Source organism: Sturnira hondurensis, unplaced genomic scaffold (assembly GCF_014824575.4).
Source record: "Sturnira hondurensis isolate 20B ecotype Veracruz unplaced genomic scaffold, ASM1482457v3 Scaffold0001872, whole genome shotgun sequence".
Lineage (NCBI taxonomy): Eukaryota > Metazoa > Chordata > Mammalia > Chiroptera > Phyllostomidae > Sturnira > Sturnira hondurensis.
In genome coordinates, this window is record NW_028074503.1 from 13226551 (window position 1) to 13239108 (window position 12558).

General features: G+C 40.7%; 1 protein-coding gene across 3 annotated transcripts in view; it reads left to right on the top strand.

The window, feature by feature from the left end:
* The window catches only part of GALNT1 (polypeptide N-acetylgalactosaminyltransferase 1), a 125768-nt gene that overhangs the window by 43742 nt on the left and 69468 nt on the right, over nt 1-12558 (top strand). Inside the window, exon 3 of one of the 3 annotated variants that reach the window (XM_037032995.1) lies at nt 1177-1231. The exons of the other annotated variants lie outside the window; for them this stretch is intronic. The gene's annotated coding sequence lies outside the window, so the exon portion shown is untranslated. The remainder of the gene's footprint in view (nt 1-1176; nt 1232-12558) is intronic. 3 annotated transcript variants of the gene reach the window in all.

Sequence of the window (12558 nt, forward strand, 5' to 3'; positions counted from 1 at the left end):
TGACTATGTTCCTCTAATTTGTGACTATAATCTACCAGTTCTGTGAGCATCCTGATAAATAGTGTGTTGAATTGTGCTTCTGAGAGGCTGGCAATTTCTCGGTCGCTTAGAGTTATTGGCTCTGGGACTTTGAGTTCTTCTTGCACCATCTTTTGGGCTGTTCGTGCCTGTTCTGTAGGAGGATCAGAGCCCTAAAGTGTTCACTAGAATAGGGCAACTAAGTCTCTGGGTTGTGACGTTGTATGTGGGGGCGGGGTCAAAGAGGGACAATGGCTTCCCATCTGCCGCCTGCCGCCGCGGCCCAGGTGCCGCAGCCACCACCGTCACCAGGCCCACTCGTTTCGTTCCACTGCACTCGAGTGTGCCACCGCCGTCAGCCCTCCGCCACTGGGTTCGCCCCCTGGGGCCTGTGTGGTCTGTCTCACTGTGCTCGAATGTGCGACCGCAGTCAGTCTGCCCCACACCCCGACTGGTTCCGGGCTGCCTGCGCGCCTAGGTCGGGGGATCTGTCCTGCCCGACCCAGCTCCACTGCTGGCTCCGCCTCTCTTACTGTCCCCGTTGAATGGTTTGTTGTTGTCGGACTTCCGTATAATTCCGTTTTCTGGTCTTTGGGTGTGTCCTAGTTCTCCAAACCTTTGTTGTGTTCAAACTTGGTTGTGGGAGAAGGCACAGTGTTTCCACCTATGCCTCCATCTTGGCGGAAGTCCAAGATTTTATTCCTTTACTTTTGGAGCAAGGGAAAGGGAGGGGGAAAGAGAGGGAGAGAAACATCAGTGTGTGACAGATACATCCATCTGTTGCCACTCACATACCCCCAGTGAGGGATCTGGCCAGCAAACCAGGCATGTGCCCCAACTGGGAATCAGAGCAGCAACCTTTAGGTTCATGGTCTAGTGCTCAGTCCACTGAGCCACACCAGCCAGGGCTATCCTCATAGATTTATAAGAGGAGGCTCAATTCCCATTGATCTTGGTGTTGGTTCCGGTAATACTTTATTCATTGACTCGCTCATTCATAAATTAACATGAACTGAACACGTGGTGTGCCAGGTACCATGTGTGTGCAGCATTGGGCAGTGGCAGTTGGCCTGTGGGCCGGTGGAGTAGGGGGCTGAGGGGAGGGGGGAGGATAGTTATTCTGTAAAATCTGATTATAAGAAATTTATTTTTCAACAGGAGATGTGGGACATATGGATTTGGGATATGATTTCATTTGAAAAGCCTCTGTGGGGTAAGTTGATAGCCAGGAATGAATGACTTCAGGGTTCCACTTCTTTTTACGTTGGGGTTTGTTCTTACAGCTCCAGAGGTTTCGAATTTTTGTTGATTGGACTTTATGTCTCATGTGCACACAAGAAAATGGCTTGTCCTAAAATTCCGTTTTAGTATTTTGAGAAATTCAACTACCAAGCATAGCCCCGTACTAATTAATTAGTGCATTTACTTCTCATTACAGAGGTTAATTTGAAGGTTAAATGAAGAACAGGTTTAGAAATAAAGAGACACTGGTTATACAGGGTTTTACATGCTGGACTCCACCCAGTAATCCTGTCGCATGGACTGGTGATCACTCGCAGAGCCAGTGTTGAAGACACGTGGTTGAAGTTTGTCTCTGACCCTGTCTCTTCAGTACTCCAAACCGTTGGTTGTGTTCTCACTGCATCAGTACAAATATAAAAGGTTCCCAAATATTTATTTCATCTAAGAAAGCACCTCTAGAAATACTATTTAATATTACTGTGTACTGTGTCATCTGAGTGTGTTGTGCATTACCCATTTAATTTTGTGTAATGGGACTGACTGTAAAGTGGGCATGTTTTTTTCTCAGAGGAATAAAGAGGCCTGTGTTTGTAGGATCATGTAACTAATATGATCATGTAACTAATATGTTTTGAAATTTGAACCCAAATTTTAATTTCAGCATTTGACCTAATAGACACCCACTTTTGTTTCAATATGTTGACTGTGTAAGGGCTTCCCAAATTTGAGCTTTGAGGTTCAGTGATTGGCTCTGGCGATAATAATGGCTAAGATTTATTACATCGAAAGGAAACAAAGCAGTATTAAAGGAAAAGGGATGGAAGTGAAGACTGGAGGAGACCAGGCACAGGCTTCCAAAGAGTCCTCTCCCAGTGGGGTCACTCAGGCTGTGCTTTAGTCCTCCAGCCGTGAACTGTGACAGCACGTGCCATCAACTAGGGAAAGTCATTAGATTCCTTGCCAGTGTTTGTATTAGGGTTTGTGATGGAGGCATCCTCTGCCTAACATGTACAAAAATTGCAGGCTCCAAGAAGGAAAGCTGGTGTTTTGCATAAATTACACTCTTTGTACAGACAGTTTAGGCACTCGATGAGGCACACTTACCATTTAGGGTAAGCTTTATATCAATACTGGGAACTGTTGATTATTCAAGTTCCCAGATGCCAGCCGAGGGCCAGCCTTGCAACCAAGTCTTTCTGGAGATAGCAGTCTCAGGTCTACTGTGTTAACTTTTATTTTAAGAGAGGTCAGTTTGTTGTTCCACTTATTTATGCCTTCAATGGTTGATTCTTGTATATGCCCTGACTGGAGATCGAACCTGCAACCTTGGCAAATTGGGACAACACTCTAACCAACTGAGATAGGAAGCCAGAGCCTGTGTTAACTTTTATCCTGTATATTGATTTATTCATTTAAAGAGATTATGATTATGATCATTTAGCTTCTGAAAAATGAGAGAAGTAGGTAATGGCCAACAAAATTCTTTAATGGTGTTTGTTTTGCAGATCCCATGATTACTCACTAGTTTGATTTGCTGGAAGGACTCACACAGCTCAGTGTAATGTTGTACTCAAGGTGAAGGTTTATTACAGCAGAGGTTACAATGCAGGTACAGCAGGAAAAAGATGTGTATAGGTGAATGCTAGAGAAATCTAGCACAGACTTCTAAGTCTTTCCACTACAAAAATTACATGGACCCAATTTCCTCTCTAGCTATGAATGATAGAGACGTGTATAAGATGTCTCTCCCTATAGAAGCACATGAGTGTTGATAGGAAGCGGGTCACATAGGCACATTTCTGCCATATGGCCAGCCCTGGTAACTGAAACTTAGAACCCAGAACAGATGCCAGGTACACATCATAAGTCTTAATGATTACATGCTAACATCCTGGTCCATCCTGACCCACTGCGTCTGATATCCTTAACCAGTGACTGTGACCATGGGCGTTTAGTTCTCAGAGTTTGTCCAGGGGTGGTTGCTATGGCTCCAGGCATTCCCCCAGAGATTAGCAAGGACTGAGTAAAAGAGACCTGCTGTGTTAACTCCTTCCTCTCAGTATCCTACGTGAAATAGTGTTGCACTCACTCAGTGTAGTATTTAGCGCTGATATAGTATTTAGAATGTGATATTCTAAACTTAGAAAAATAATTGATAGTAGAAATAGTTGACAAATTTCACTTCTCTAAAGGGGGAGTTTGTAGATTATTTTCTTTTAGGGATTTATATAATGGTGACTTTGGGATTTCCCATTTTTGTCTAAAACTGTTTGTTCTGTCCTGGTATATGTTATCTTAAGGAACAAAACAGAAATATGAACTTAAAACAGATCAAGATATTAGAATTAACCTTCACTTCATGAAGGCCTTCCTGGTGAGGGACTTATAAACAGAATGGAATCTCTTTTTTACAGAATTTACAGATTTACAGATATACCAGTTTTGCAAAAATAAAATAACCTATAGTTTAAAATTGCCTGATTTCAGGATTCGAAACCAATTTCTACCACTTTATTTTTTGCCATGTGAAACCTGCTTTATGTCAGACAAGAAAGAAAGATGAAGTATATGGGAAAATTTCATGCTTGAAAATGAGAAGCTTGGCATTAATACCGTTAAATAGGTTTCCTTATTACAGAACTTCACAGAAACTTCACTGCGATGATATACAGTATGAATCTTCCTGGGCAAAGAAAGCATACAGCATTCCCCTAACTTACTTCAGCACAGACTTTCTTCAGTGAGGACACCCAGGTTTGGGTCCTGCAGTAAACAGTGTTCTTTTTTAAAAATATTTTATTTATTTATTTATAGAGAGAGGGGACAGGAAGGAGAAAGAGTGGGAGAGAAACATCAATGTGTGGTTGCCTCTCATGTGTCCCCTACTGGGAACCTGGCCTGCAACCCAGGCATGTGCCCTGACTGGGAATTGAACCGGTGACCCTTTGCTTCACAGGCCCACACTCAATCCAGTGAGCTTCACCAGCCAGGGATGGTAAACAGTATTTTTAAGAAAATGGAGGGACAAGAGGAAGCCATAAAGGGTTTTAGGTAGAGGAGAGACAGAAAACAACCATAGAAAAAATTTACTTTACAGAAAACCTTGCACAAAGTTTAGTATCTTATAGTGCCTTCTGATAAAACCTGTTTAGAAACTTCCCTATCTGGATGTCTTCTTCCTGCCATGTTTCCTGAATTGATATTTCTCTCATAATGTGAATGGAGTGTCTCAGACTGGTGATTAATGGTGTGATAAGAGCTTCCGTTGTGTGGATCATTGGCTTTATGTTTGTGCCACACACACAGTATCTGACACGGTATCAAGAACATAGTTGGCCAGAACTCAGTACGTAATCCAGAGCGACTGGAATTAGTTGTGACTCTAAAGTACTGAAACTTTTTTAAGGAACACAATATAGTAGACATAGAAGTTATTTTGTAAATGGTGTTGTTTGAAAAACATTTTTTTAACTTAACTATTAAGATTGAGTTTAATTCCTTCCTTATTTACCAGCTCTTAAAAAATTATTCTTCTGATTTTTTAAATTTATTTTCTCAGAAGAATTGGCCACCATCATGATAGTAGACAGTTTCAACTACTAATTTCTTTTGCAATGGTCACTTTTAAATGGTCATTATTGCTAAGGAAGGCAAGTAGGTTAAGAGTACTCAAGGCCTTCCTCAAGAAGTAGAGAAAGGTGAAAAGGCTTGCTTTACCATGAATCAGGAATTACTGTAAAGCTTTAATAGTTGACCCTGATGTGGTGTGGAGATAGATAGACCCGTGGAGCTGAATACAGAATCCTGGAAACCCCGTCTGTGATGAAGCTGGCATTGCATGCCATCAGAGAAAGGATGAACTTTGCATAAATAGTACTGCAACAGTGGTTATCCACATGGGAGAAAATGACATTGAATCTCTACTTAAGGCATAAGTAGAGATTGCATAAAACTTTAGAATATTTTCTAGATAGAGAAGAATTTAAAGCTCAGAAAATGTGGACCATAAAGGACAGATCTTATCAGGAAGAGAAGCTTTAAATTGGGAAAAGATAGTTATACAAGATTATAATCCAGATCGTAGAGAAAGCTTTACAAACTGATAGGGAAAAGACAAAACAACTCACCCAGTAGAAAAGTGAACTAGACTTAAATAGGCAGAATAAATAGAATGGCCAGTAAAGTCATAGGTTGTGGGGAAATGAAAATTAAAGTGCATGAAATGGGGGCTGGAGTGTAAAGGGATAGAGAAAAAAAGAAGAAAACCTCATGACTGAGCATGGTTGGGCTTACAAAACACTATGATTGCTGCGGGGAGGAGGGCTTGGGATAAATGGTGATGGACAGAGACCTTGGGTTGGTGAATACGCAATAAAGTATACAGATGATGTGTTGGAGAATTGTGCACCTGACTCCTATATAATTTTGTAACCAATGTCACCCCCAATAAATTAAGTAAAAAGGAAAAAAATTAAAATACATGAAGGTACCAATTACACACCCACCAGATTGTCCCCCCCCAAAAAAGTTTGACATCATCAAGTGTTGCCACGGACATAACACATCCAGAACTCTCATTTTGCATTTTGTTTTACTTCAACCACCTGGGAAAACAAACCGGTCGTAATTAGTCATGTTTAAACTATGCATACACTATGACCCAATACCCCCAAGGATATACTCTAAATCAGGGCTCAGAGTTAAGGTTTTTAAACATTTTTAAGTGGTTAAAAAATTAAAGTAATGTTTTATAATTTATGATATAAAAATTATGTGACAAGCAAATTTCAGAGCCTGTAAATAAAGTTCTGTTGAAATACTGTTACAGTAACCTGTTTACACACCATTCACACTGCTTACATGGTACCAGAGTTCAGTGGTTGCAACAGAGGTGCCCCAGAGCCTAAAATATTTACCACCCGACCTTTCCCAGAGGAAATTTACCAGCCCCTGACATACATAAATATGCAGTTATACCTCGGTACTCATAGACTTCAGAACTCGTCAAGCCCTCTACTCCATTGCATTTTGACAAGAAAAAAATGTTTCAGCACTCTGTGCTTGTTTGGGATTTACGGCACTTGCTAGAACTTGTATGAGTCGGTTTTGGTATTCATCAGTTTCGGCACTCATCTCAAGTTCTGGAACAAATTAACGACGAGAACCGAGGTACCACTATATTTGCATGTGTACCAGGAAGTATGTTCAGGAATATTCACAGCAGTACTGCTTGTAATAACAGAAGCCTATACAGAACCAAATATCCATTAGAGTAGAATGGATAAACAGTGGTATGTTTGGCCAGTGGAATACTATTCAGTAGTGAAAATGAATTAACTACAACTGTATGCAACATATGGGTGGATCTCAGGAACACAGTGTTAGGGAAAAAAGCAAGTGTCAGATTTTTGTATTTATAAGCACTTCAGAAACAAATGTAAACAAGGCGTTGTTAGGATACCAGTGAGGTTAAAAACCATCAGGAAAATGTAGAGGAATTCGGTATAGAGGTTGCCATTGGAGAGCTGGGGAAGAAATGGATTGGGGAGGGAACATGAAAGGTAATGTTACTTGTTCTTCACTGGGTGGTAGATATGTGTTGTATTGCGATCCCTTTTTTTTTAAGGGTTTTATTTTTTTAGAGAGGGGGGAAAAGAAACATCTGTGTGTGGTTGCCTCTCATGTGCCCCCCTACTGAGTACCTGGCCCACAAGCAGGCATGTGCCCTGAATGGGAATTGAACCAGCGACTATTTGGTTCACAGAACAATACTCAATCTACTGAGCCACACCAGTCAGGGCTGATTCTTTATTTCTGTGGTGAGTTTCATACATATGATATTTGATATTTGTAATTTGAGGCATAAAAAGTATCTTTTCAAGTAATGTAGTCTGTCTTATTATGTATAATTGCTTATGACTAGTAGAGGGGAGTCTCATCAGTGGACCTGTTTAATTTACCTACAACACAGGTAGCAAACACAAAGCCCAAGGGCTGAATCTGGCCCTCCACCTTGTTTTATCCCAGCACCTTATTTCTACCCGGCGACATCACTGAGCTCCTTGCCCTTAGTTAAGGAGTAGTTACATTTATATAGTCCTAAAATTACATTCCACCCTTTGAAGGCGACTGCAAGGCTGATGTGGCCCCTGGTCAAAATGAGTTTGACACCCATGACCTATAAGTTCCCCTTCCCACCCCTGCTGTCCCAGGCATTCTGGTCATCTCAGGAACCCATTAAAACTCTCTTACACAGAAAAGGGGATTAATAGGAGGATTCCTGAGTGCTCGCAAAAGCCAAAAAAGAGTCAGGGATTTGGTCACCATCAGGACCCTCTGCCTCTTGTTCTGTATGCCTCTGCTTGTCCTCATTCTCTTAGACTTCAGGCGGGCTTTGTGTGTCAGGCAGTGTTGCAGCTGCAGTCCTAGATGCGCGGGCCTCCAGCTCTGTGACTCAGGAAACTACGGGTTAAGGCCCTGTGGTTGGCCTGGCTGGGCCATTTGACTGTGCTGTGGCTGGGGGGCTGAGTCTCTTACCAGAAAAGCCCTTTGGGGAGAGCAGGGAGAGCAAAAGTCTGAATCATGAGGCAGGAAGCCACCTTCGTTGTATCTATTTTATGTCTATTCTTTAAATATTAAACACTATGTGGCATTTCACATAGTTTTATGAATATCAGGGCTATTTTAAAATGACCTTTAAGACATTTGATACTACCTAAGACATGATGCTCAGTGGTTGGGGTAGGAAGAGGGTTAGAAAGGTCTGTTAAGCATATTACTTTTTAAAAAATCAAAATATAGCATCACCACGAAGATCTCCCTCCTCCACTAACCGTTTATGGTCACACCCATCCTTTTTCTTCCTGATAAGTACATTTAAGACAAAAAATAAGGCAAAGTAGATATTACAGATTTGCATTAAAACGTAACATTCTACTATCTATTCTGAATGAAAGAACACTTAACCCATTGGTAGTAGGAGTGTTTAACTATTAGGGTTTATAGATGATTTTGCATCTGTGCTTGCCAGGTTCTTTGCACTGAGCATATATAATTGTACTTTATAACTAGAAAAAATACATAAAGCTTTTAAAATATTGCTAGAAATTAAGTCAGCTTATTACTTTAGAAAGTGACATTCCACTTAGTATACCAAACATTGAATGCTCTGCATTGAAATATTTGTGCCAATAAATTTTATAGGAGTCAATACCATTAGTATCCCAAATGATAAGCCTGTTCCCCTAACACCTGAACTCAGGGTAACACTTGAGAAATAGAGTTAGAGAAGATCCACATTTATATGGAATGTGAACATCATTTTGTGCAGGGGTTTTGCATTGGTTTTTATTAATTTTTTGTCATTAACTCAGGTAAAATAAGAATATACTAATACCTGAAAATTGGGTTTTACTAGTGAATGAGTCTTCTCAGTGCTAAATCTTAATAATCACTTGACCCAAAGGCAGTGGCAGAAATGTTGGCCTAAATACTTTATAGGAAGTGGAGACTATAATATTGAAATTTAAGGTACGGTAGCCATTCTTACCATAGCCACTAGGTAATAGGCCCAAAATAGTTGCTACTTTAACAACTGTGGCTTCAGTTACATTCTGTTCACAGGTTTGGTATTGGTATGAGGTGAGGTCTAACTGTGTTTTACCGTGTGGAAAGGGGACCAGTTTGCAACTCTGACTTCTTGTAGTGCCTTTCCAGCATCCCACGCAAGTGCAGGTTTGTTCTGAACGCCACATGGCTTTCGGTGCTTCTGCTTTCAAATAAACCCATTTCCCGAAGCCTCATTTGTGTGTAGGTTAGAATTATATTAATTTATAGTTTTACCTCAATAGAAAATTGTATTAAATTTATAGATTAATTTTGGGAAGAAGCTGATTTATTTCCCCAAACTTGGTGTATCTATCCATGTTGTATCAGATAGAAGTTGGGTAAAATAAGATGTTGCTTATTTGGGACTGGTGAACCTTTGAGAGATTTTAGCAAAGTGTGAGTATGAGCCAAGACAGGCCATTTGTTGGGCTGTTCCACTGGAAATGGCTTGGGTGGGCCTGGAAGTTCGGTGGGGTGGGGTATCAGAGAATCACAGGACAGGGTGGACAGTGTTAACCAGATTGATGGAGAATCAGATACAGCACCTGTCTGTCTGTGATGGGCGGTCTTGACAAAGGATCAAAGGCTTCTGACACTTGGCTATTGTTGGAAGCAACGTTAGTGCCCATCAGTAAATGAATGGATCAAAAAACTATGGTACATTTACACAATGGAATTCTATGCAGCAGAAAGAAAGAAGGAGCTCCTACCCTTTGCAACGGCATGGATGGAACTGGAAAGCATTATGCTGAGTGAAATAAGCCAGGTGGCGAAAGGCAACTACCATATGATCTCACCTTTAACAGGAATCTAAACAAAACAAACAAGCAAGCAAAATATAACCGAAGACACTGAAATACAGAACAGGTTGACAGTGACCAGAGGGGAGAGAGGAGGGAATTTCAGGGGGAAGGGAGAAGGGTTTACAGGAATAAGTATAAAGGACACATGGACAAAAACTAAGGTAGAAATGGGAGGGAGGTGGGGAGCGCTGGGAGGGTGGGCTGGGATGGGAGTAAAAGAAAACTGTACTTGAACAACAATTAAAATAAATAAATATTTTTTTTAAAGGATCAAAAGCTTCTTCTGTCTGGGAGAAAGCTGCCCCTCTAGCCCTTACTCAGAGCCAAATAATTCAGTTCCTCCTCATATGTTCCTGGCATCTTTCAAGCTGCTGCCCCAGCACTGGGGCTCAAAGTGATTGCATTTAAGTCCATGCATGGGCCCTTTAAGAGGAATGCCTGGGATTCCAGAAGTCGTTCTCCTCATTCAGCTGTAATCCCCACTGGTTTTCACAGCCAGAAGTCATAGGGACTTATCTTTCTGGCACTGGAACCCTGGGCCTTGGGGCGCTGATGTTGGACTAGGACCCCTTGCTCCTCAGGGTGGGGCCTTGCAGCCAAGATACACCTGATTTTTATCCTCCACACTATGTCCTGTGGGCATAGGACCAGTTCATTTCGTGTCTGCACCTCTCCTACCAGTCGTGTCTAACTGATCACTCTGTGGCTGCTGCTTCTTTGTATCTTTAGTTACGGGACTTCTGTTCACCAAGATTTCAGGCATTCCTGAATGGTGGTTCTGTAGTTCAGCTGTAATTTTGACGTGGTTGTGGGATGAGAGTACCGCGTGTACCCATCCACCCTCTGGACTGGAAGCCTCCAGAGTGCTGTGTTCTTAGGAGAGGGGAGGTGAGCTCCTCGATGTACCCTAGAGTCTCTTTTAATGGTTCTCTTGGGCTGAGACCCTTCTTGTTAGGGCTTGAGATTTATGGAGAGCCTTGGCTAGAAGTATGAAGGGTAGGAGAAAATAATTATTTAGCCCTAGAAAAATCTTTGGAAAAACTTGGCGTATCACATGTAAGTAGGATCAGAAGTTTACTAATTTAATTGATCACTGTATTTTGACATTAATTCTGACTTTTATAGCTTAAATGCATTTCAGATGGAAACTTTTGATCTACTGTGGTTGTGACAAAACAAAACTTGTAGTGACTTCCAAGATAAATTATAGCATGTGTCATTTGAGAAAATATACAATTTTCCCCACCCCCATATTTATGGTTTTTAGTATATTGAGGTTGAATTTACATACTGTAAAATTCAGCTTTTTAGGTATAATTTTCTCTGTTTGGACAAATGGACATAGTCATACCACCACAAACAAGATGTGGAATGTTTTCACCATCACAAATTCTTTCATGCCTCTTTGAGTACAATCCCCTACTTTCTTCCCAGCCCCAGGTAACTACTGATCTGATTGGTGTTTGCATAGCTTTGCCTTTTCCAGGATGTTGTACGAATGGAATCATACAATGTGGTATGCAGCCCTTTGTGACTGCGTACTTTCACTTTTGAGATTCATCTATATTATTGCATGCCAATCAAGAGTTTGTTCTTTTTAATTGCTGGTTTGCTGGATAGTAGTTCATTGTGTAGATACATCACGATTTGTCCATTCAAGTGATGGGCATTTGGAATATTTCCACATATTAAAGATTATGATTAAGTTGCTATAAAGAGTTGTGCGGGTCTTTGTGTAGACATGTATCTTTCTTTCTTTTCAGTAAAAGCTAAGAACAGGATTGCTGATGTCTCAGGGAAGAAACTGCAGACTGGTTTCCAGGGTGGCCTTGCCATTTTGCATTCGCTCTAGGATGTGTTAGAGTTCCCATTGCTCCAGTTCCTTGTCGTCACTTGATATTTTTCTTTTTTTCTGTTAGGATTTACATCAGTGCATAGTGGTGTTTCATGGTGGCTTTAATTTGCAGTTTTGAATAGTTAATAATTTTGAACATTTTGTGGGCTCATTTTGTATCTGCATTGCTCTTTTGGTTCAAACTTTTTTCTCATTTTATTGGATTTTTTTTATTTTGAAAGTTCTTTATGTACTTTAGGTATGTCATTTATTAGACATGTACTTTGTAAATATTTTCTTTAAAGCTGTTATGAATTTCTTTTATATTCATAACAGTGTCTTTTGAAGAACAGAAGCTTTTAATTATAAAGGCTATTTTATCGATCTTTTTACACTTCATTGGGTTTTTTTCTAAGGAATCTTTGCCTAACCCAAGGTCTCTGAAGTTTCTGCTATCTCCTTTACTTTTCCCTGTATACCTCCTGTGTCCTTCATATCTCTCCTCTCTCAAACACCCATACCCCCACTGCATTTCACCTTCAACTTTAGAATCTTAGAACAATTAAATAGGAGTGCGTGCAGAGTATAAAGATTTACATTTACATTCTGGCCTGTAAGCATTAAAAAAAAAAAAAGCACATAGCAGATTTTAGAGAAGATAAAGAAAGCCTCATGTGAATCCCAAATATTGAACTGGCAATCAGTCTGTTTGCTTTGCCAGTGATCATGAGGAAGCTTTCATATAAAGTAGCTCAAAATATAAATCTATACACATCTGGCTTCTGTAGAGAGAGCTGTTGGTCCTTGACACTGTGCACTCCGACTCTGAGTCTCCCTTTACCACAGTTACCATGGTTATCAATGGTTGATCGTCCAGTATGACACAATATCAGATGTTGAGTAAGTTTGGTTTTGAAGCAGAAGCATGACAGTAGCATCGCTGCTCTCAGTGTGCAGCCAGGGAGTGTAGGTTTGATGAAGAGGAATATAGGCCAGAGATCAAAGTGCCCAGAGAGATGAGCATAATATAATACCTTAGATTTTAAGTATCCC